Source organism: Suricata suricatta, chromosome 8 (assembly GCF_006229205.1).
Source record: "Suricata suricatta isolate VVHF042 chromosome 8, meerkat_22Aug2017_6uvM2_HiC, whole genome shotgun sequence".
NCBI classification, from domain to species: domain Eukaryota; kingdom Metazoa; phylum Chordata; class Mammalia; order Carnivora; family Herpestidae; genus Suricata; species Suricata suricatta.
The window spans coordinates 75,215,954-75,241,937 of NC_043707.1; the positions used below are offsets into that span (position 1 = coordinate 75,215,954).

The 25,984-nt window shown below is 37.6% G+C and overlaps 2 long non-coding RNA genes across 2 annotated transcripts in view; one reads left to right on the forward strand and one right to left on the reverse strand.

Annotated features, from left to right (window-relative positions):
* Positions 1-491: 491 nt before the first annotated feature.
* The window catches only part of LOC115299176, a 60,810-nt gene continuing 35,317 nt past the window's right edge, over positions 492-25,984 (reverse strand). Inside the window, exon 4 of the long non-coding RNA XR_003912024.1 lies at positions 492-564. This is a non-coding gene — a long non-coding RNA (uncharacterized LOC115299176). The remainder of the gene's footprint in view (positions 565-25,984) is intronic.
* LOC115299178 lies at positions 8,698-16,089 on the forward strand. The gene is made up of 3 exons (XR_003912026.1): positions 8,698-8,857; positions 13,429-13,645; positions 15,988-16,089. It is a non-coding gene; the product is annotated as an uncharacterized LOC115299178 (long non-coding RNA).

The window sequence follows — 25,984 nt, forward strand, 5'->3', positions numbered from 1 at the left end:
CAAGACAACAAGAAAACTCATTACCTTAGAGTAAACATTGCTTGGCTGAGTTTTTGTTTCCCAACACTAGTGACAAACACCTAAGTTAAGATGATTATGTAACTTACTGTCCCAATCAGGATATTTTTGCGAGTGTTAACAGGTGTTATTAAATATGCCAAAAGAATGGGCGTATGCCAATGCCACCAGGCGAAACCAGAAATTTGTGGTCTTCATACCCAAATAAATGCTTAGGTCTTTGGGGATGGGAAACGTACTGTAGGATGGTTGGGGATGGGAGGGAAGCTGAATTCTTTGCTCTTTGGCAGAGGACTGAAGAAAGTAATAGAGTGATCCAAATTTCTCCACACCCATAAACACTTAATCTCGCCCAGAGTTTAGTACATTATTGGGCTTGTGGTCACTATCCAGTATATATGTATTACGTCCCAATGTTTGTGGAGATTAAAATTTACCATCTTGTAAGTACAGTCTCATGAGGGTACCTGCTGCTTTGGGCTCTTCAAATCCATTTTCTGGTCACGGAGCACATCCACTCTGTAGCTTTGGGAACAGATCTGAAATCTGTTGATTTGAGACACAGAAAGAGAAAAATGCTACCAATACAGGCTTTGGGTCAGTATCACACACCCTTACTCTACTTTTAGCAAGTGACTTAACCTCTGTAAGTTTTCAATTTTCACTTCTGTAGAGTAGTAATTGTAGAGCAACCTTTCAGGGTTCTTAAGAAAGATTAAATGATATAACTATGTGCATTTAATTGTTTAGCACAGGAGCCAGCACTTGGAACTGAGTCAGTAAATAACAAGGATTGCTATTAATAATGTTATTCTCACTGTGTCAAGATGAGTGGCCTGAAGTCTGTGCTATGTCGCCCTGGATTTCTGTTGGCCATTGTCAGCAGCCATGGTCTTTTTGTCACCCTGTGGCTCACTGTACACAGACTGCAGTTTCAAGGTGAAAGACAGTAGTTTACAAGTAACAAACATTTGCCTTGGTGGAGAATTTCTGGCTCTTTGGCTGCTTTTACTGTGAAACACAGATTAACTGACCAACCACAAGGACTAGTCAGTTTCTTAAAACCTATTTAATAGACTCAAGTCTCGGCAGCAGCTTTCCTCAACTTTTCAAGTTCCGACATGCATGCAGATATTTGCATGGTCCCCTACTAGCACTTTTACTTGGACAATATTTCTTTGTGTAATTCCTTAGGAAGTGGCCCTGGAGAGTTTCAGATGATCCATCAGGCTGCATGTGGAGGGGGTGGGCAAAGGCCCTGCAGGGGTTCTCCACTCAGAAGGGGAAGGGGAATGAGCTAACTATGAGGAATCTAATACAATTTTGCATGGGATGAGGTTTCAGCTGGCTGCTCAGCTCTTTCCCAGATGCTGGAACGCCAGAGAACTAACAGATCTTTCGGCTGACAGTTCTTCGCACCTTGTAATGCCCTCAGCAAAACTGTTTATAAGTGGTGACAACATCTACAGAGTTTGTTCACTGTTCTCCCACCTTCCCTTTAAAAAACTGATATGTCCAAACATAAATTTGAAATAGTAGTTCTTTCTTACATGAGTCAAGCCCCAAGTGGTGAAAATTCAAAACAGCAAAGCAAAGTGTGGCAAGGCTCTGAGACAACTATCCCCAGACTAGAAAATGGCTTATTTTCACGTGAAGGCAAACGACATACCCCCCTTTTTTTTTACATTTCATCAGCTAAATGCATACAGTGACATTGATTCTTATGATTTTTATTAACTAATCTTCATAAAGAGGTAAGTAAGCATAAAAATTTACAGGACAAATCCACCAAAAAGAATAGCAGCAGAATATTCCTTTCCCAGGCAGACTCAAACTAAACCTTTAATTTACTTAGCTTCTTGTAATCCTGAATGACTCTGAAGAAGGAAAGAGTTTTTCAAAGAAAGAACGTCACAGAAACCCTAAAAGGAAGACAGATATGCTTCTTACATTGACGTCCCACATTGAGTTTATATAGGGAAGCAGTTTGTGCCTTAGTGTGTCATAAGAATAAACTTTGGGACAGCTAAGCTCTACCATATCTCAGCACCCACAGGCCTAAGACCACGCTAGACTTGCGGTGCCTGGGTGGCTCAGTCAGTTAAGGGTCCAACTCTCTGTTTCGGCTCAGCTTGGATCTCGCAGTCATGAAATGGAGCCCTAGGTCGGTCGGGCTCTGTGCTGACAGTGCAGAGCCTACTGGAGATTCTCTGTGTGTGTGTGTCTCTCTCTCCCTCTCTCTCTGCTCCTCCCCTGCTCGTTCTTTCTCTCTCTCTCAAAATAAATTTTAAAAGGACTTTAAAAAAAAGACTGTGCTAGTCTGACAGGTGCTAGGGTTAGAAATGGTCTTAGGTCCTGCCTCAGAGGTGGTCATCAATTGCATATTTAATTGATAATACCCATGCAACTGTCTGAATCACATGTGTTTTTTCTGTGTGTGCATGTTGAGCAGGATTCAAAATTCACTGTGGTCTTTATTTTCAAATAACTCTCATAAAAAGAATTTTTTTTTAATTTAAGAACAATTCTAGCAGTATATCTAGAACAGGAGAAGTATTATACCATACTAAAATATTAACTACCTCTTATTCACACAATTAGCATGTGTGTGTGTATCTGTGTGTATCTCTCTCTCTCTCTCTCTTATGAGAGACAGAGAAATTTTTTAGCCAGTCACTAGGCAAGAGCATCCAGATGCAAATTTAAATGAGACATATGAAGTGTTATCAAGGAAGAAACACTTTAGCTAAGGAGCCAGACATGTAAGAAACAATTATAATGCACTATAGTAACTACTGCAAAAGATCAGCACAAGTGTTATGGTAATACAGAATAAGACACAGCACATTCATCAGAAAGGAAAATTATGCCCTGGCCTTTAAAGATAGGTAGGAGTTTCTACAAGCAGGAAAAAGGAATTACTACCCTGAAATATTAAATGTAGTAATAATAGTATCCAAACTTTTTAGCCCCAACAATGTGTCAAGTAATAAATTTTACAGCTACTATGTCAATTAATCCTCACAGTAATCCAATGATGTAGGTAAATATATTTATTTATCTTATAGATGTGGAAGCTGAGATACAGAGAAGCCAAGCAACTTGTCCAAGGTCATACAGCTATAAGGTGGTAGAGCTCTCAGGAAAGCTTAAAGAATCGTAACATGTTTATGAACTGGCCAAGGGTCTGATGCAATTTCATAGTTATGCATGAGATTAAACAGCAGAGGAAGAAAGTGTGAACCACTCAAGAGAGTGGAGAAGTAAATATATTACAAATATATCACATTGTTAAAATATTACGGTGTTATTTACCAACAGCACTAAAAACCCACTTGATGTTCTTTATCACAAATCTGAGGTGAAACCATTTTATGTGATGTTCTGTCTGTCTCTGAACGTATTCAGCTGGATGGGTACAGACAGAAAGTAGACCAAAGTTGTACAGAATCAGAATTGTGGTTCTTCTCAAGTGAACACAACAAAACAAGAGTGGGGACAAGGTATTGAGAAGTCTGATATTAGGAAGATCACCTCTGGGCATATTTAGATCATCATGAATGAAGTCATGAAGTTGGAGGTAATATTGGAAAGAGAGGCAATGACCTAGAGGTGAGAATCATAGTGCTAAGAAAGGGATTGCCCAGAGAGTAACAGATGTTGGTAGCCATGGGGGAGTGGCTGACAAATGAGATCAAACTTGGGGTTTTTAGAGGGGAGGGGAGAAAGACTGATGTGGGCAAGCAAAAGGGGAGCAAAAAAAATCTATTCTATCTGCAGATCAGTGGGGAGAGGGTCTGGGGAGAAAAACAAGGGGGGCTCCCCCTTCAGAGGGATGTAAGGAACGTTGTCCTTAGAACAGAACCAGATTTCCATTTAAGTGCAACTGTGAAGAGAACGTTTAGAGATGAAGTTGAGAATGCAGCGTATTTCCCTAATATTAGCTCAGAATCCCATTGGAAGAAGGCCAGGTGTTTGCAGGTGGGCTGTGGAACATAGGTGAACCTCGTGGGGATTACAGTAGGTTAGAAGAGGGTGACCTGTGCCCTGGTGGCTTTAGAGGTGATGGACATAATCGGGAAAAAGTATGATGGGTTCAAGGGAGATAGTGGTGGAGAGGCTATGGTGGGGAAGGTAGGTTTCTGGGCCTTCCATTTTTAACCATGAAGCTGGAAGTAGAAAACTGTGGGAAGAAGGCTCTCTCAAACTCTCAAGAACATTCAAATTTACTACAGTGTCCCGACCTGTTTTCACTGAGCTTATAATAAAAGAGAAAATTCATCTGAATTGGAAGGTATAGCAATCCTTTAAGTTCTCTAAATCCAAGGGTGGGGGAAGGCCAGAAGAATAACATAAAAGAGATGCCTGCTACTCAAGGTTGAACGGAGCACGAGCCAAAATCCCCGCATGAAGGGCTCACGTCCTGCGGCTGACAGCTTGCATCCTTTACGCTTTATGTCACTTTTAAAGTAGGAACCCCTCTCCCCCCGCCTGTTCTACATTTTTGGACCATTTCCCTTTGCCTAAAAAAAAGCCAAGATTTTTACAAAATTATTTAATCCATTTGCTTTTTATTTCCCATTTGTTCTTGTTTTAAGTCCTCCAAGAGTCAGAGGTTACTCCAACAGTAAGCTAGAAGGATGGAAGAGGAAGGATTAATGATGCTTTCTCTAAAGAACAACAGACCAGATTCTCATCTGGAAAACAAAGGTCTTGGATATTATCAGGCAAGGAGGGAAATTTTAACATGAAGAAAATGAAAAGAAATAATCCAGAAGAAAAAGAAAGGTCAAAGAATCGTCCTACCGCTTTAATGCTTGGGGCCTCTGTTGAGCAGGGAAACATTGAAATAGACATTAGTGTCATCTCTTGCCTCTGCCTGCCCCATTTTGGTTGCTTTATCTCCACCTATAACTTAGAAAGAGCAATTATAAACAAATGGGCCCCAGCATGAGCACCTCTCTGCCAGCCTCTCAGGGTCAGCTGTCTCCTCCCCAGTTCCCCGCACCAGCAGAGTGATGCATGGCCCCTGGATGTCAGCATGAGGAGAACTGAGGAGGCAAGGGGCCTGTGATTTAAATCCATGCCTGCCTTTGTCCGCTTTGCATGGAATTGCATCGGGAAGGGAGCCTGGACAAAGCTTTGCTACTTTAGAATACAGGAATGGATACAGGATATATGATGAGCATACAGAGTAATTTAAGGGGAAAAAAGCGATGGAAATCATTTCCCATTATAATCCCTGTGAATTGCCTTACATCTCTAATATAGATCGCCTGGGAAATAATTTAAAAGCATTTAAAAATATCTTCCATTTTCTATTATGAGCCTTTGGATTTCCACAGTTTGAAAGAGTGAAGAGACTGCAGCTTAGAAAACTAATTACAAAACATAAAAATGCTCAAGTCTAATGGAACATATCAGATTGGAGGAAGATTCCAGCAATGGCAGCCAGTATTACAAATGCAGCCTGAATGAAAGAGCCACATCTGAAAGGGAGACAGGGAGACAGCAGTTACCACCTAAATGTCTTATTCTCAACATCTTTGTTTTACATTTTCTTTGTTCCTGTTGGCTTACTAATTAGCTGTGATTTTTTTTAATGCCCCTTACAGTAGGTTAATTTTGTCTAACTCACCAGCAGGGGTTTTTGTAATACATAATTCACAGAGCAATGTCAATGATTAAAATTCTTTCATTAACACAGCACCTTAAAGATAATAAATATGAAGCATTTAGCTTCCAATCTATGGGTGCAGAAAGTCTAATTTTGCATGGAAAGAAAAAGCATGCTCAGATAGCTTGGAACTGGAGAACAAAATGAGATCTGTTTTAGGGTACTGCAAACACGAAGTCAAACAAATCAAAGAGCACTTATTTTGAGAACAATAACGTAACAGGGGGGTTTCAGAGAAGGAATTCAAATAATGTACTCGAAGAACACAAAACATTGCAGCCAGAAGTGCTCTTTTCTGGCATTTTTGTGGGCAGTGCTAGGCCACTGCAGATGATCAGCTGAGAAGAGGGTCAACACGGCTTGGGTTGGATGTTGTCAGTGTGTGATGCACGTGGCTTTGGTCTCTATGTGCCATTATTCTTCACTCTCTCGAAGGTTTTCAACAGTCTGACTCTTCAGGGTATGAGAAGAGCAATGTCATAATTAGACACGGGGTATGAGATCTCATTTTGAAAAGTTTTAATAACTCTTAGAACATCTGTTCCTCTGAACTCTATCACTTCCTTTCCACCTACACCCAAATGATTCTTATATTTCATTTGCTACGTGCAAGTTCTGTTTGCTTCCCTGTGTTCATCCTGATACAAAAAGGATAATAATTGCAGATGCCTTGGCAACAGCAGCCAAGAAAACTGAGAATCTGATCACTAAATGTGGTTTTGCTTAGAGCCTTTCCCCTGATGTATTTTTTTTTCTCTTTTTCTTCTCCAAGGATGAATCGTCTTCTTTTTTGTTGGTTATTTTGCACAGGGGTGGAGGGTGGATATATGTATTTTTTGGTAGTAATAACAAATAGCACTTCTCTACCTCAAAACATTTTCCTGCATTAAATATCTCAACTGAGAGTAACTGTACAGAAACAGCTTTAACTTCAAAGACATGAAAGTAGAATTAAAAACCATAAAATTGTCACCCAGTCCAAAGGTTATGGCTCAAATTTAACAGGTGGCCCTGACATAATGCATTTTCTACTCTCAGCTATGGTTCTAATAGGTTTGTCTCTGGAACCAAAGTATAGCATCAAACTAAGCCCTCAATTGGCATTTTGAGCTAAAGAGACATGGAACCAGGTGAGAGAAGATGGTTCTCCAACATGTCATCCGTTCAAGTAAATAGCCTGCCCACTTCAAGAGGGAGGTCAGTAGCAGGCCAGTTGGAGGGAACATTCATGGCTTGTCCCTGCTCTGTAATTTGCCTGTGGCTAATTTCATAATTTCTATTTTTAGTGTTTGGTTACTCCCATCGCTCTCATAAGCACAAATAATTGCTCCCATTTTTTAAAGGAAAGAAAGCAGCAAATAGCCTCTTAGTAAGGAAAGCCACTAATTTTAGCTACTAAAATTAATTTTGAATACCACTAAGAGAAATTTGCTACTGATCAACACATTAACAGGAAAGTTGTAACAAATGGTCCTATTTAAAAAAAAATGATACTAAGGCAAACTTAGTTCTTTTAGCCAAGGCAGAGTTTTAAAACTAGAAGTGTTTTAATTTCACACATATAAACCAAAAAGAATTGAGTTTTTTTCCTTGTTTCCACTTATGGATTAAAGTCTGGGTAGCTTGCCAAGCTTGGTCAACTGATTACTGTTAACGATAACAGATGAGGCGGGCACAGGACTGATACCCGTAACTATTGGGCAATAGATACATATGATTCAAATAAATCAAGAATTTTATATGGATAGATTGAATCATAACTTGAGCATCTGAATTCATAGTTCTTCAATGCCACATAAAAGAGGATGGTAAAATGCTAAGAATAAAGCCTTTATGTCAAATCAATCTCCTTCCTCCTACTGAAAAGATTCGGTTTGAGAATTTTCTTCTTCCTAGATTAGCCATGGCCATGTCTAACCAGATTGGTCTTTATGTCAAAAACCAGATTGACTATTTGTCAATCAAATACTCAGACCTCTGTGTCCACCTCTTCCACCACAGACAACCATATTAACAAGCTTAATCTTAGCTTTGGAAGTGGGGGGTGGGGGAGGAGTCAGTCTGTAGAGGGCCTGCAGGTCAAATCCTTCACCCTCACATCCAGCCTTTCATCTTAGGTATTTGTTGAGTTCGTACTATGGTCAAGAATTTTATGGTAAGGACTTTGGATTTTGTTTTGAAATGGGAAGGATTTTATTTTTTATGCTTTTTAAATAAGTCCAGTATACTTAACAATGTTATATTAGTTTCAGGTGTACAACATAGTGATGTAACAATTACATATATTACTCAGTGGCCCATCATAAGTGTACTTTGAATCCCCCTCACCTATTTTATCCATTCCCCCACCAACCTCCCATCTAGTAACCATCAGTTTGTTCTCTGTAGTTAAGAGTATGTTTCTTGGTTTGTCTTTTTTTTTTCTTTGTTAGTTTGTTTTGTTTCTTAAATTCTAATATGACTGAAATCATATATTTTCTCTTGCTGACATTTCACTTAGCATTATAGTTTCTAGATCCATCCATGCTATTGCAAATGGCAAGATTTCATTATTTTTATAGCTGAGTTATATTCCACTGCACATGTGCAGTGGAATATATATATGGGCTGCTTCCATAATTTGGGTATTGTCAATAATGCTGCAATAAACAAAAGGGCACATATATCTTTTTGAACTAGTGGAAATGGGAAGGATTTTAAATTGAAGACTGACATGACCTGGCTTAGATCATTCTGGATGCTGTGTTGATAAGAATCTTTGATGGGGCAAAGACAGAAGTAAAAAAGACCAGTTGGAAGGCTAATGTGATAGTTCAGGAGAAAGATGATGATGGCATGGACTGGGTGGAAAGGCATAGATACAGATTGTGGAAAGTGGTCATATTTGGATATATTATGCAGTAGAATCAATGGAATTTGCTGATGTAATAATGAGGCTGAGAGAGACAGAAATCAAGTTCATTAGAACACAAACTCCATTTTGAGAGAGTGTGTGCATATGGATGTGTGTTTCCAACTGATTGATCTCCAGCATTTATCATAGAGACTGCAAATATAATGGTCCCTCAGTAATTGTTTATTGAATAAATACACTGCCTCCAAGGTTTTGAACAGAGAAACTAGAATTACTGTTTATTGAAGAGGACCAGGAACAATGCAGAGGTATGTTGTTTGTTCTGTTAGTGGGAGAGAATAGAATCAATAGTTCAGTTCTGGACACGTCAAATTTAAAATGCCTATAAGATATTCAAGTGGAGAGATCAAGTTGATAGTATATGTCTGGAATTTAGGGGAATCAGAGACAGGGAATACATTTGTCATTTGTTAGGGACTAAATGGTGTTTAAAGCTATGGGGAAGATGAAGATCATCTAGGTTGTGAATATCACAGAGAAGAGAAGCGTCTAAGGAATGGGCCCTGGGTCAGTTGAACAGGAAAAAGAAGACAAACAAACAAAGAGCAGCCACTTCCAACGAAAGGGAGGGGAACCAAGAGTGAATGGTGTCTCTGATACAAAGAAAATTATGTGTTCTGAAAAAAGTGGTTAAGTAATTGTGTCTGATGCTATTGATAATTCCACTAAAAATATGAAATGTGATCACTGGATTTTGCAACATATAGGTTAATAGTGACCTTTACAAAAGCAGTCTCAAGAGCCTCAGGATAAACTGGGTCTGAAAGAAATAGATGGATCTCTAGCATTCAGAAGAGTGCTAACACAGCAGGTACTGAACAGACATTTAAATGAATGAAGGAGCATGATCGTTCTATGTAAAGTACATTTAAAAGAATTCAGACACAAATAATTGTAACAGAATTATTTTTAAGTAGTTCACACATATCCCATATTGACCATCCTCAAAGAGAGATTAATTTAGACCCAGAGAATATATTTAAACACATATAAAATTTTTTACATGAAAATTATTAGAAATAATAGAAGATTTGTGCCAAATATAATATGTTATTCATAATAATAAAACAAATAATAACTGATGTCAAGCTAGAATAGTTAAGTAAATTTTAATTTATCCATATAATGGACTAATATGCAGCCATTAAAAATGTTTAGTGGAAAATAACATACTTAAGTATCCAATAGCATGGATTGATATTATATAATGGACCAAATGATTCAATATCTGGATAAAAAGCAGGATTACTATTCTATATAGAATACCTTGAATTATTTAAAATGTGTATATGAGTTTGATGAGTATGTGTGTCCCTGCATGCATGTGCAGGTTTATTTGTATACTTGCAGGGGGAGAGATGGAGGGCACATGCCAAAATGTTAATAGATCACCTCTATATGATTACTCTCCCTTTAATACTTTTTCTTCATCATACTATACTGTATTTCTCCATTTTCCTCAAATACGAATATTTTGTTTTTAAAATTCAAAAGTAAACTTTAAATTTTAATAAATGTTATTCATTATTGTATATATACACACATAGTATATATAAAATTCAGTAATTTTTAGAATACATTTAATTGTCCACTAAACATCTGATACCAGCAAGACACCTATAATTATTGAAATCAACTATAGTCAGAGTTATGTTCCCCATGAATTCTTTTTTTGTGTCAACTATCAAAGAATGCTATGATAGGATATTTATTAGAGGTCACGTCCACATTTCTGGCTGTGCTTTTTTTTTTTTTTTGAGAGAGAGAGAGAGAGAGAGAGGGCAGAGGAGAGGGCAGAACAAGGGAGAGACTGGGGCGGGGAGAGAGAAAAAGAGAGAGGGAGGGAGAGGCTCCAAGTGCGGAGCCCAATATGGGGCTTGATCCCATGACCCTGGGATCATGACATAAGCCAAAATCAAAAGTTGGAAATTCAACAGACTCAGCCACTCAGGCACCCACATGCATTCTTTTTTTTTGTTTTTGTTTTTAAGTTTATTTATTCATTTTAGGAGAAACAGAGAAAGTGTGAGTGGGGGAGGGGCAGAGAGAGAGAGGGAGAATCCCAAGCAGGCTCCTTTCCTGTCAGTATGCAGAGCCGCGTTGGGACTTGAACTCATGAACCTGTGAGATCATGACCTGAGCCAAAATCAAGAGTCGGTCACTTAACTGACTGAGCCACCCAGTCACACCTCACCTTTTATTAAGGTCATGTGCATTCCTAATCACAATCTTTACTTTTAAGGCCAACACCAATGTACTGAATTTCAAGATGTCCATGTGTTTTCAGTCTTCCAAGTGGACTTATCAGATCCATTTCACAGTTGGTAAAATTGATTTTGCAGAAATGAATCATGAGATTGCCTAGAAAAATAAATAACTAAAATAATCAATTCAGCAACTTGTGAAGACAACTTTTTTTGCAAAGTATGTAACATATTGACCCAGCGATACTAACAAATAATGCTGTATGTCAGCTAACTCCAGATTCAAATTAAAAACGGATCTTATAATTTTAGTATCTAAATGAAATCTAGCCCCCTAAATTATCCAAATATTAGCTATCCTAAAAGGACTAATGGAATAGTTTCCCTAAAACAAAAGCCACTATTATAAAATAGTAATGGAAACAATTTTAAGCAAATGCATAGCTAGTTTTTTTCTTTTAGTTGTATGACTTAATTAGTCTAAAAATCAGGCTGAAAAATAGTAAAACTATTGTTATTCCCAGATTATTTTATTACACTTAGAACTATATTTTCAATGTTCTATTACTTTTTTTTAATGTTTATTTATTTATTTAATTTTGAGAGAGAGAGACAGACAGACAGAAAGACAGACAGTGTGAGCAGGGGAAAGTCAGAGAGAGAGAGGGAGACACAGTATCCGAAGCAGGCTCCAGGCTCTGAGCTAGCTGTCAGCACAGAGCCCAACGCGGGGCTCAAACCCACGACCATGAAATCATGACCTGAGCCTAAGTTGGCCACCTAACCGACTGAGCCACTCAGGCGCCCCATAGATACTTTTACTTTAAACTTCAGCTACTTTTGAATAGAAGAAAGGTATAGTTAATGAGAGATAAGTATGTGAGTAGATAGATTAATGCATTTTAGAGACTATTATTTCGTTTTATTCGTATTCAATAGTATGTATTAATAATCATTTATCCTCTGTATTAGATTTCACATGAATTTACTTTCTAAATAAAAACAATACCTATTTTCTTAACATTCTCAGTAAAAAAAAAATCTCTCTGTATAAATGACCAAATAAAAACCAAATATTTTACCTAAGCTTTTTATGCTTGTGGTTACTGAAAAGTATAACATAAAAGTATCTGTGTAAACTGGAAACAAGCCAGATATCATTATTATATCATCAACTCTATGGATTCACCTGCTCTTCTTGAGACATATGCTAAAATATAATCCACTAAATAATTATTTCACTATTATCTTTTGACTCAACAATTTAGAGAACTGTGACACTAATCTGCTGTATTATTATTTAAAGTATAAGCCAAAGACCAATTATTTTTAAATATATTTTTGCCATTACAAAATTAAATTTTTACCTTTGTTGATCGAGAAACACCAAAAAATGACCAACAAAAAAAAAGTTAAGAATTAGGGGCACTGGGTGGCTCAGTGGGTTGAGCATCCAACTTCGGCTCAGGTCATGATTGCCCAGCTGGTGAGTTTGAGCCCCACATCTGTCAGCCTATTAGCACAGAGCTGTGGCATCCACTGCTCCCCTCTCTCTGCCTCCTGCACATGTGCACTCCCAAAAATAAATAAATATTGTTTAAAAATTAAGAAATAAAGTCACACACAATATCACCCCCAAAACGTAACAGCTTTAACATGTTGGTATGTAGGTATATTACATTCTGTTTTATTAATCATGCGTTATTTTCAATTTTAGAAGTTGACTCCTCTGATGATAAAATTAGGTTTTTATTTTATTTTGTGAAATGCTATAAATAGTCCCAGAAGTTTAAGTATCCAGATATGAGATATTTTTAATGGCTGCTTAGTATTGCATCAAATACGTTTGCCATAATCTGTTGAAGCAATCCTATGTTGAATATGTAGATCATTTCTAATTTACTCTATTATGAACAAAACAACAAATAATATTCTCTTAGATAAATATTTGTACAACATCATGATTGCATCATTTGGCTACGTTTTCAGATTTGGTTGATTATTGAGCTTCACTATATTTCTGAAACTATAAAAATGCATAGAAACTTTAAGATAATCTGTTCTTTCTTTTGAATATAGACTATTCTTTACTCCCCACTTCCTTCCTTGGAAAGGAATCTAACGTTTTGTAGGTGCTAGTGTAGGTGACTTTATAATCCTCACAATAATCCTGTTTTACAGATCCTATCATAGACATTTTATTAAAAAAAAGGAAAGTGAAGACTCTAAAAGGTTAAGTAGCTTTGCCTAAAGTCACATTTCTGGTAACAAACAAAACTAGGATTTAACTTTAGGTATGAATCCAAAGATCATGTTCTCTTAATTAGAGTAGCTCATAAGCTCTTTCGGATTGGGAAAAGCTTGTATGGTCAGTTCACTTACAAAATACTGAAAACCTAATCTAAGAGGCAGCAGAAAGTGAAAAATTAGATCATAAAACACATGGTTTTCAAAACAACTACTTTGAGGAGTGGAATTTTGTTGTTTGTTTCTAATCAGATAATCAGACTGCCACACTATGGGGTTTTATGATTTCTTTCTTCTAAGTAGTTAATAGTAGTTTTCTCCTTTGTTTTTGTTTGTTTGTTTTGTTTTTTTCCACTATGTCCTTTCAGGGGCTTTGAAAGGAGCCTAGATCAAACAGTTCAGAGCTTTCATTGTCCTTACTGTCTGGCCAGATTGAATGTGCCAATATCACACTCAAGACAAGCCCAGCATTATGATTAGCCAAACTTCCTTTTGAGCACAATCCTGCTTAAATTCAAACTTCTCCAACCTGATGGTGCATGATCCCAACAGTGTGGAACAAAGCTCTTACACATCACAACAAAGGTAAAATCTTACAAGAGAAAAATAATGGTTCTCACTCTCTATGACTCCTGATAGGTTTTCCTATAGGCATGACATCAGGTAGGGAGAGCGAAAGGTCCTGAGATCACTACTATATCATTCTAAGCAAAAAGTTCTTCCTTTCCAAACCAGTGAGAATGAAATTTAATTTTAAATTAGGGGCACTTGGGTGACTCAGTTGGTTAAGAATACGACTCTTGGTTTTAGCTCAGGTCTCAGTTTGTGAGTTCAAGGCCCACATCAGGCTCCATGCTGTCTCTCTCCCTCTGTCTCTGCCCCTCCCCTCCCCTCTCTCTCTCCCCCAAAATAAATAAACTTAAAAAAAATTAAAAGTAAAAAAAGATAATTACTCCATGTTTTCCATTATAATTAATCAATTAATCATTATTATGTTTGTCATATACAAGTTTTTATATAATCCACCTGAAAAGTATGTTATCAAAGTCTGAGAAGCATTTAACTAAAATTGAATTTTCTTTTCCCATTCAACCTCTCATCTCTCAAAGGTTCTTCTTATTTGCATGGTTTTTTGCTTGTTTTGTTTAACTAAGATATTTTCTCAAGACTTTCAAATCTGTCCCTTTTTCCTAGGTCCTAAATCTTCTCACCACACATACTGAAACTGTCTCTCCTTCCAAACTTACTGTTCTTTCATTCCTTCTACAAAAATTTTACTGAGCGTCTACTATAGCCCAGATGCCATTCTAGCCCCTCAAAATAGAAAGATTTGTTTTTAGAAGAATGATATTATTGCCTTAGAAAATTCTCTGAGTAACTGGAATTCATGAAATGATTTCTACCTCAATAGCAGTTTCTGACAGGCACATTTTCTGTCTCAAATTTCACTTTCCAAGCAATGTTCAAGCAATTGTATGTCACATCAGTATTTGGTTCAGTTTACTTTTTTGGCTGGTGTTGGCATTTGTCTGTGTATCTTCTAATCTGTTAATGCACATGTTCATATTAAGCTTTTAGAGGTTTCGGGAACTGTTTATATTTAACTTAGATGTGCACAAACCAGTAAGCATTAGTATCAATCCAGATGGATGTTTATTGAGTTATTTCAATAATTATAATATCTCTTACATTCTTAATATATAAATAACTGTATTTTAGCACCCCACCAGCCAAATATTCTTCTGAACACCAGCCATACTATTAAGGCATTGCCTAGGGCCCAAAATTATACTGATGGTAGCTGCCCTTTTTTGATATGAACAGTAGGTTTATTCATATGTTAATCCATATAGCTTTTCACACTGATCCTCAGCCAGGCTATGACAAAGTGAGGGATCCTTGCCAGTTCCTGTCTGGCAAACACATGTGACTTGAAGGAATCTTTGGCCTAGAGTTTGATCAATAATGCCAGAATCACCTAGAGAACTGAGAACATATGGATAACTTCCTGAGCTTCCTAACATTGATTAACTGTATTTGTTGATTAGCTACATTTAATTATTATGAGCATATTTGAAAATTGTCCCAATGTCCCAACTTTCTTTATTGGCATGTAAAACCTGGGCATGTACAGTTTTCTTTATTGGCATGTACAGTTGTTAATAATACAAATCACGTGTCCCTTACTGGACACTGGGGTGATATGAGCCTTTTTAAGTTCCCAGGAGCCCCTAAGGAATAAACTATTTTACTAAAATTCAAGCCAACATGATCACCACTTGCAGAGATCTGAAGGATCTACGCTTTTCACTGTTGAGTTCCTTCATTTGGTGGGGGTGGGGGGGATAGGGAGAAAGGACTTGGACCTCTCCTCAGTGGCCAAACCAGATAATTTAAATAGGAAAATTATCATGTATAGTATGGCTTATAAAACAATAGGACAACTCTGTCAAGCCTGCCTTTCTAATTGAGGAGTTATTTTTCCAAAAATTATATCCATATATATTAAAAAATCAGAAAGAGACCATTACTTCAGTTTAAAAAAGTGATGGTAATTTATCTTCTGACCAAATGATGGTTCTTATGGGTTCCACTGGACTATATTTTTCTTACCAACTCTCTGTGGATGAGGAATTGTATTAGCCTGCCATTCACATAATATATAAAGCAACACTGATTCAGGGGCCATCCTTCAACAACTGTTCCATCTCTCAATCTTATGGCCCAGTCCCCCTGGGTGGTTGGCTGGTGGCAGTTAAATAGTTGCTGTAACCCCTGTGCTCCAGGGTTCCTAATACAATTGGCCAAGGTTTTGAGTGATGACACTAAGTCCCTCTTAGTGAAGGTCCTTAACAGTAAGAACATCAAAGTCAAACATTCCCAAGCCCTGCAGTTTCTCCAGGATAAAAATGTTTTTTCCATTTCAGACTGTCAAAAGATGAACACAGATGGGGGGAAAGCCTGTAGAAATTAACTGGTAAATGTTAACACCGATTATTTGCTTCTTCCCTTGTATGGAATCATTTGATATATAAACACAAGACTAAAATGAAGTGTCATCAAAATTGTTGCATCTTTTTACAGACATACTTTAATCCCTGCTGTTAACTGCATACCTGTTTTAAACAGGCATTTTAAAGTTACTTTTGGGGGCACCTCGGTGGCTCTGTTGGTTAAGCTTCCGACTCTTAATACCGGCTCAGGCCATGGTCTCACAGCCATGGAATCAATCCCCGCCCTTGATAGCACTAAGCCTGCCTGGGATTCTCGCTCTCTGCTCCTCCCCTGTTTGCACACACACTGTCTCAAAATAAATAGACTTTAAGAAATAGACAATGTTACTTTTAATTTTTGTGGAATTGTTTCAAAGTCATCCATCACCAAAAGTTATATATATTAAAAACGTCACAAATAAAGCTGACAAGAAGAAGATAAATTGGAAAAAAAATCTGTAAATACGTAACAAAAAGCTAATATTCATAATACAATAAATAGTTTACATTTATGAGTGTTTCTTGTGTAACAGTCACTATTCTCAGTGGTTTACAGGTTACGGTTTCATAACAAACCCAAGGGGTAGTTCTATTCCAATGACCACATAAGGGAAAAATGGGTAACTTGCCGGTAGTCCCAGTTAACAAGAAGCAGAATACAAACACGAAAGGAGTGCAACAACAGTGCTGGTACACGAACCCAGGAAGTCTGAGTCCAGAGTCTGTCACCTTATCCTCTCTACACCCTAAAATCAGTTTCCAGAGTCAATTAGAGGGGACTTGTGTTTAGGGAGAAAGAAAGGCCAAGCATTTAAATCAATGATTTCAGAAAGAATACAAATAGCACCCACCCACCCCCACCACCAAAGAAGATAAAATCTCATCAATAAGGGTGATATGCAAATTCCCATCACATGCACCTTGCTCTGCTGTGAATGGGTTGCAGGTCTGCCCAGACCTGGGCCTGCCCGGGACCTTTGGTTGACTGGCTCTAATAGCAAGCATCCTCATCCGCTTTCCTCAGCACACCACACTGCTAGAACATGCTAGGTGTTCCACGGCATGAAAAAGTTGGGCAACTGTGATTAACGTCTTTGATTTTCAACCAATAAAATAATGTCTGTAGGGTACTTAGCAAAGTGCTGGACACAACATAACAACTGAGAACAAATATTACATGCTTTATACTGAATGATATACGCCACCCAATAGCCCGTTAGCAGTTGTGAGAAGCACTGTATCTGCATTTTCCCTCCCGCCAAATGCAGCTGGTATATGCTAACCCACTACTCGCTAGAGGAGTTTTAACAAAATTGGCGCAAGGTAGACATTAAATATGTGGACGAACTGGTCTAACTGCAGGCCTGTTCTAGCACAACTCTGAGTTGGACGTGTGCTCCTGTTACTGACTTCTGGGTTGTGGGCAAGTAATACTGTCTCATCTCATCCTCTACAAAGTAAAAATTTGCATATCACGCAACAAAAGTGCAGAAACTAAGTACTATACTCTCTAGCTCGTGAGGCCCCGAGCAGTAGGTCCTACAGTAAGAGCCTTAGAAACAGCTAGATGCCACATAGCGTGCCATCTGAAGAACAGACACATTTGTATGATCTACTGAATAGCTCGCTTTAAGACTTGATCATTGATCATCCCCCTGCTCCCTGGAAGGAAGAAGGGAAATGATGGACAGTAACAAGGGGAGAGAAAAGGAGATGTTAAGTCATATCCAAAAGAAACACATATCAAATGATTTGACAGCAACAATTTGTGAGTCAACAGGGAGGCTTGGTACAGTGAAGTGCAGTGAATCAAAATGATCAAATGATTTTATTAGTTTTGTTTTATTAGTCAGATCTATTACTTTTTTTTAACGATCAGAGAGAAACAAAATAATTATAATCAGTTTATCAAGGCAGACCGTGGAGGAAAATATACTCGATTCCCTGATTCCACTCCAGCCAAGCTCTAACCACTGCCCCTGGACTAAGAAACTTGACCTCCTAATTCATTCACTCCTCACAGGGAGGCCACTGGAAGCAGCAAACAAAGGTTTCATATAAAACAACTTCAGGACGTCAATAGAAAACTAAAGTGTGAGCTATTGTATTTAAAAAGCATTGGAGATGGACACTGCTCATAGCTGAGGAGGAAAAAAATCTTAATTTATCTTCAAGCCCCAGACTGTAAATATACTGTGAGCACGCACAGCAGAAGCCTTTCTCACACCACCGCCCTCTTTCCCAAGCCCATGAACCTCACCTGGAGTAATCACATTCTCAGTGGGAGAGAGGGGATTCAGTTACCGTGATAGCTAATTCCTGGACCTCCCCGAAGCAAAGACGAACAGTCATTATAAGCCATTCCAAATTATAGATGGGCACTCTGTGATGTAGACTATTGTAGACAGGGCTGAGACAATTACCAAATGAAAGAAATATTATTATTTTAAGAAATCTAACATTTTAATACAATGTGAAAAATGATGAGGGAATAATAAATGGAGTACATAAAAAGAGCTAATAATAAAAAAGAGCTTGGTGAGAAATCCCGCTGTAATATTTGCATTTACCCTGAAACTAATGCCATGCCATTTCTGAATGCAAATAATTCACGAGAGGAAGCAAAATGAGGATGTTAATAATCATTTTTCCCTTAATGAGAAGCTGTTTTTGACTGAAAGGTGCTTTAAGATGGACTAAGTGAGGCTTAACAAAAGAGTTCCTTTTGGGGGAAAAGCATAAATGAAAGTAGTTGAGTTTCATTCTGGGATTTAAAGGCAGCCACTTTAACATTATCATCACAAATATTATTTCTACATTTTTAAATAATAAAAATTCGCCTTGTCAATTTAAAATTCCTCCTTGTGCTGATTTTAGCCCAAAGTTATATTTCTTATGTAGTTTCCGGGTATTAAAAGCATCTCTCGGTATTTCTTTTAGCCATGTCAAATTTCTGCTACTTTTAATAATAATAACTAATGCTAACTGACTGCTTACTACTGGCCAGGTACTGTCCTATGAGTTTGACAAGGGTCACCCTCATCTTAGAGCTAATGAAACTCCCAGAGACAGGGGTGAAACTTATACAAGGACACCAGCGAGTAAGCAGAATTTATTTAAACTCAGGAGACCCACTGCCCTTTCCACCTTGGTAGCTACATCCCTTTTGATGTTATGAACAGACTCAAGTGGCCTGAGCAACGAGCTATGAAGACTGACATGCAATGACATCTGCACACAATGTAAAGCCTAGAGATGCTGTTCTTTTCAAACTGAGCTTAGAGTTCATCTTCTCTTTCCCTTTCAAGTAGTTTGCAAAGTAAGTAGGGGAGGGGGCAAGGCCTAAAAACAGGGTAAGTTTTAAAAACCCAGCCCCAATTATACATCTGTGGCTCTATATTTACCTCACTCAGTGTGATTTATCCCAAGGTTTAATGGCCTGACTCTCCATGTCACTACAATGGAGGAAATTTATATTACTGAAATACTTCCAACTCAACAGCAAACCATTTCAATATATTTTCCTGCTGACTGCCTTGCTACCAAATCGGTGTGGTACAGGGGTTGATAACACGAGTCTTACAGTCAAGGTATATTGGGAGACAATTCTCCTTGGGTCTCTCACATTTCTGCACGTCTTTCAAGCTACGGTACTGACTTTGTTCTGAACTATCTTAGCAAGCGTGATTAAATAGCAAACATCCTTGGAAGACTGAGAGACAGCATTTCTCTCCAGAGTAAAAGCTACCCAGGCTTACTGTCTGTTACAGAAGATCTGCTTCCTCGGCTCAGGGTTCCTGTCCTATAACGCAGCTCACTGCATGTGCAAGTGACGCCCAGCCCTCTTCTCACCATACCATGGGAACGGGGTTCTTCAATGCTGACACGATGAGAACTGTTGTTAAAATGAATAAAAAGTCCTCTGACTCTGATCCAAGTGTTTCAAGTCTTCTTTCAGCGTCCGTGACAAAGGCTAATTTGTTTAGTTTGCAAGGAAGTTATTCTCAAACTCCAGAGCTCTTGACAAGGCCCATATTGGAATCCTAGTTCTTCTCTTTACTAATTATATGATATTAAGAAGGTTATTTAAACTCTCTAGGCCTCAATATATTCCACTGTCAGGTGGGGTCATCCTTAAGAGTTTAATGCTATATGGTGTAATGTATATTATCTTACACATGCATTAGCATAACGCCAGGCACAAAATACGTGCTCAGTAAATTTACCAACTGTGGCTCTATGATAATGAAGGAGTCACTAAGAATGAGGAACCCAATTCTAGCCCTATTCTGTAAGGCCTCAAAAGTCACTCAACTCATCCAGGACTTGACTTTTATCCTCTGTAAAATGAGACCGCAAGATGAGTTGATTTCTAAGGTTCCTGATAGCTTTAAATTCTAAAATTTTGTTTCAACTTCTCCTCACCATCTTCCTTCTCTTGTCTTAAAAGAAGTTTCTCTCAACAATTTTTTTTAGTTTATTTTTGAAAGATACAGAGATAGAGTATGAGCAGGGGTGGGGCAGGGAGAGAGGGAGACAAAGATCCAAAGTAGACTCCAGGCTCAGAGCCTGACGTGGGGCTCAAACTCACAAACTGTGAGATCATGACCTGAGCTGAAGTTGGACACTTAACCGACTGCGCCACCCAGGCGCTCCTCTCTCACCAATTTTTTACAGAGGTAACGGACCCAGTGCAGAACCTGACTGAAGCTAGAGCCAAGCCCCAGCTCCAATCCAAAGGGGGAAAGCCTTCCTGCTGCACGAGAGGGACTTGCTCCACTAAGGCCAGCTTAAGATGAAGCTAGTACTGGCCTGACTTTATAAACTAAAACAGTCTTGCTAATTTTAGCCATTTCTGTTCTCTCTAACCCACACCCAACTAGCTTCTCTGTTGCACCTAAAACAAGGGCAGAGACAATGAAAATGTAGAAGAGGTTTTGGATATCAGAAATAATAAATAGAATCAATAATGGGACTTGTTCCCTAATGTGATATGGCATGTGAGCAAAATGATAAGCTCTAGCTTTTGTACCCAGCTCTGCACACAACAGACCGTATGACCCAAATTAATCTATTGACTCTCTCTAGGTCTCAGTACCCTCACTGTGAGGACACTGGGTCAGATGATTCCTGAGGTCTCTTCTGACTTTATAATTCTATGATTAACTAATGCCACTAACACTTTCACCTCCCTGAATAATTTAGCTGAAGAAATGACTAAATTTATCTTAGCTCAAATGCAGGCAGAGGGATCAAATTAAGTGGCAAGAAATTTTTGCACAAACCAGGAGTGTGTAAGCAGAGACCTATAACTGTCATCTTGATCTAGAATCCACGTTAGTCCCAGTGTCAGGTCTGGGTCATAAGTGACAAATCTACGTTCATCTGAGTATTCCACTCTTGACATACTTGTCCATATCAAGTGGCTTTTCCAATAGCAGTGATGTCCTTGCTCATTTCCACTGATAAATACGTACATTGGTCTTTTTGGACTCAAGACATATACTCATGAAACAATTGGAAGTGCTAGTGCAAGCACAGAAAATGGTCTTAAGGAACATAAAGTAGACAGTCAATGATTCAGCCTCAACAATTATCTTATTAGCAACAATCTCTAACCAACCAATGTCAGGAAAACATACCACTTTGTAATAACTGCAATGGAAAAACAAATCGGTTTTTTCCCATAGCACATCATTGATATTTTTAATGCTCAGCAAGATATATACTTTTTAATATTTCTGCCATGACTAAACTAATTTCTTCTGGGCTACATCACTTTTATCTTTGCACCTACCCTGTTATTCAATGTACAGTACTTTGGGGTTTAGCATACTTGATTTTAAGTTCTAGCTTTGCTATTTGCTAACTGTGTGACTCTGGGCAAGTTACTTAACCTCTCAGAGTTGTAGTTATTCCACTGGTGCAATTAACATAATATATCTACCTCACAGAGGGGTTGTTCGAATTTATTGAGTCAACTTTTAAAGGGTCAAGTACATTGTCTGACAAATAATGAGATTTAATATATTGTAGTTTTTACTATAGCAGATAATCAATACATATTTATTGAGTAATAGTTACAGTTTCCTGATTGTTTTCTGTGTACCAGGCCCTAAGGTGTTATATCACACAACACTATATAAAGGAGGTACCATTATAGCCCTCATTTGAAAGATAAAGATCTGAGAACAGATAGCTAAAGTGAAATGCTTCTGTAGGTCCAAAAGTCAGGAAACAGTAGAGCCAGAATTTAAACTCCGTTATTCCAGTTCCACAGCCCGCGCTCCTAATAACACACAATATTACCTCCAAATTAATGAATGATTTGATTTCAAATAGAGCTAGGCAGCCAGAAGAGATTATGAGATGATTTATTATATACTTTTATCATAAGATAAGGTCCCATATCTTTATCTGAAACTAGATATAGACCCACATTTATTAAATTTCTTTACTGGTTTTCACAATCCTGAATAAGACGTGGAAGAGTATTCTACTCCAGTAATTAGCATACAAATATTTCTACATATTTGTGACCTCCAGTGTCCATACACAGGAAGAATAATCAGAAAATTCACTAAATCTCCTATAGTTTATACTTCAATTTCACAGAAACATAGTTAACTATCATGCAAATGGGTTTTTCTCTGTAAAGGTAGTAGTTGAAATCATTCCTAGTTAAAAAAAAAAAAATGAAAGGTAAAATTCTAATTTAGAGATGGAACTAAAATACAGCTTTCGTATGAATAACCATTATTAAGTATACTGAAGAAAACCTTTTCAGTAAAAAAGACAACATATTTTTAACAGAGTTTGAAGAATTCATTTGTTAACAATTCTTTATAGTAAATCTTTGGCCCTCTTCCTATAATTTAAAGATTTTTCCTTTGTTTTTCTTTCAAGATAGAGCAAAGTGGGTTATAAATCTCCATATTACAACAAATGCATTCTGGTATTATTCATCTACTATAAAAATCTTTTCATACTTTAGGTTAAATAATAAAACTACAATTCAAGATGTAACATCATTCATCATTCCAGGACACACATAGACACACACACACACACACACACACAAAGAATGACTTCATTGTTCTGTTTTATGGAAGAGAACCCAAAACAGGAGAAGAAAAATGTTTGCCCATGATCAGAGAATAAATAACTACAATAAGATGGGCCTGGCTACTCAATGTCTCGTTCAAGTCTGCAGAAGAAACAAATCTAAAACACGCAGAATTATTCAAATAAAAGTTTCTTTCTCATTTGCATAACAGACTGAGATAGATGTTCCCAGGTAGCAGGTGACCCTCCATATGGAAACGCAGAGACTCAGGCCCCGGCCAACTTGTGGCTCAGTCATCCCTTAGCACCTCATCAGGGTCTGCTTACAGGTGGAAGAATGGGAACCAGAGTAAGAGTGGGCACACCCTTCCTTAAAAGGCCCCCAAACAGCACACATAACATCTATCCCATTCACGTTCTATTGTCTGGAACTCGAACATATTGTAACACATCAGATCAAAGCAGTCAGAGCAATTTCGTCTAGCATAGGAAAAACAAGAAATAAGCATTTTATGAATCGATAATGGTCTTTCCCACAATTTGTATATCCTATTCTATGTGACTCCAGAATTGAAAGAATTCAGAGAATTTCTAAGGAGTCTTCCATTATATCTTTTTAAACATTCTAAACTATTCCAAGAAATAATTAAGTCATTGTACAATGATATAATATAGGACAAGTTTTGCCAGAGTTCTCTTTTGTTTTACCAGAGTAACAATACTTAAGAATCAGGGAATTAGAACTGTTATTTTAAAATTATCTGATCCAGGCACCTGGATGACTCAGTTGGTTAAGCATCCGACTCATGATCTCAGCTCAGGTCCTGATCTCAGAGTCTTGAGTTCAAGCCCGGCACTGGGCTCTGCACTGGGCATGAAGCCTACTTTAAAAAAAACAAAACTATCTGATTTATTGTTCTACATTCAGGAAGGTTAACACCTACACCATTCTATTTTAATGGAAACACTTTTTCAAAGATGTGCAAAGGAGATTCCAGCAAGTCCTTGAATACCCAACAACCCTGACGGTCAGGAAATTCTTTCTTGTTGCTAATTTAAATTTGTTATCCTATAGCTTAAGCCCAGTTCCTTTTAGATTTTTCTTAGACATAAAAAACAGATGTTCTTTCATCCTTAGTATATTACACATTCCCACATTTCCACATATAGCCTTGTCCCTAGAAAACTAAATAATCCCAGAACCTTGTCCCCATAGGTCCCACTTTAATTGTATTTACGGCTCTCCTTAGAAATCTCTCCAACTTTCTCATGTTCCCTTTAAGTCGTCATGGTCCAGAATGAGGTCTTTGTAATTTAATCAATTTGTATAAATACCCGCTCTATGAGAGTATGGCATTCATAGAGAGAAAATGAACCTAATTCCCAAGAAAATATTATTCTATCAACAATAAAATAAAATCTCATCACTATGTTTTGTTTTTTTTTTCATGCCAGTTGCTGCATTCACATTTGTCATCTCCCTTATGCCGAAGTCTTGGCTCACAATCTACGTTTCCAGTTACAGAACTGGCAAAGCCACATACTCCCTTCTCAACACACCCTTATCTCAGAAAAGTCAACACTTTTCCCCATAAATGTTGGGAATCTTTCACATTTCTACAGCCAAGACACTTAAAATATTTCACATTCAAATAGCCTCTTTACAGTTTGCAAAAAGAATATATGTGTTCTCATGAACTCTTCACAATAATCCTGTGAGGTAAATGACACATCTTCATTTGAAGGATAAGGAACCTGGGAGTGGAGTTTATGTGATTTGCCTAACATTGCTTAGGGAAAGGTGGCAATTGCATTTCACTAGCTCAAAGCACTTAAGTACAAATCTATGCTTTTTGTAGTCCATAGAGAGGAATGATTTCTTTCTTTGGTTTTAGATCTGCTGCCTAAGAATCTTAACAGAAACAAGTAATTCTTGAAAGTAAAAAGATATTGTATGAATTATATCAATAAAAACATCTGATTTGAAAAACATCTCCCATTATTAAAGGAGAGTGCTTAAATATACCTTCAGTGTCTTAAGACTAATCTTCATACAAAAACTTCAAGATACTGGTCTTGACCATGGTTCAACAAACGTGTGGCTACATGTATTCCTGGAAGGGGATAATGTGTTTGGTACTCTAGAATAAATGCATGGTAAATGTGCATGTGAGGAAAACATCATTATTCATTATTCTTGTGTAATTATTTATGTAGTTTTTCAGAGCTTTCCAAAACTCAATCACATGTTCATAAAAAGAAAACCGTATGCATGCAAATGTCAATCAGTCTTGATAAAAGACAGCAAACTTTTCTAACATATAAATCTTTTTTTTTATAGCTAAGGTATTTAAGAGATTTTTTCACCTTTTCAGAAAAAGTTAAAGAGAAATTAAAATGCATTTTATGAGACCTTGAAAACACACTAATTCAAACTTCAAAGACAAATTAATTTCATATATAGGTATAGGTATGTAAGTAAATATATATGGCTTATTTTTTAAATTAATTTACTTATTTTGAGAGAGACAGAGACAGAGCGAGTGGGTGAGGGGAAGAGAGACAGCAAGAGAGAGAATCCTAAGCAGGCTCTGTACTGCCAGTGCAGAGCCCAGTGCAGGGTTTGAACCCATGAAACGCGAGATCATGATCTGAGCTGAAACCAGGAGTCAGGACACTCAACCAACTGAGCCACCCAGGTCCCCAACATATGACTTGTTTATTAATAGAAAATCAAGTTTATTAATTTGGAACTTTTCAGGCATTTTTTTTTGCCAATGATAATACCATTATTATCTACTCATCTTCCATCTAAATGAGACTAACAGTAATTAAATTAGACCAAACCTTGCTTAGCCCATGTTTG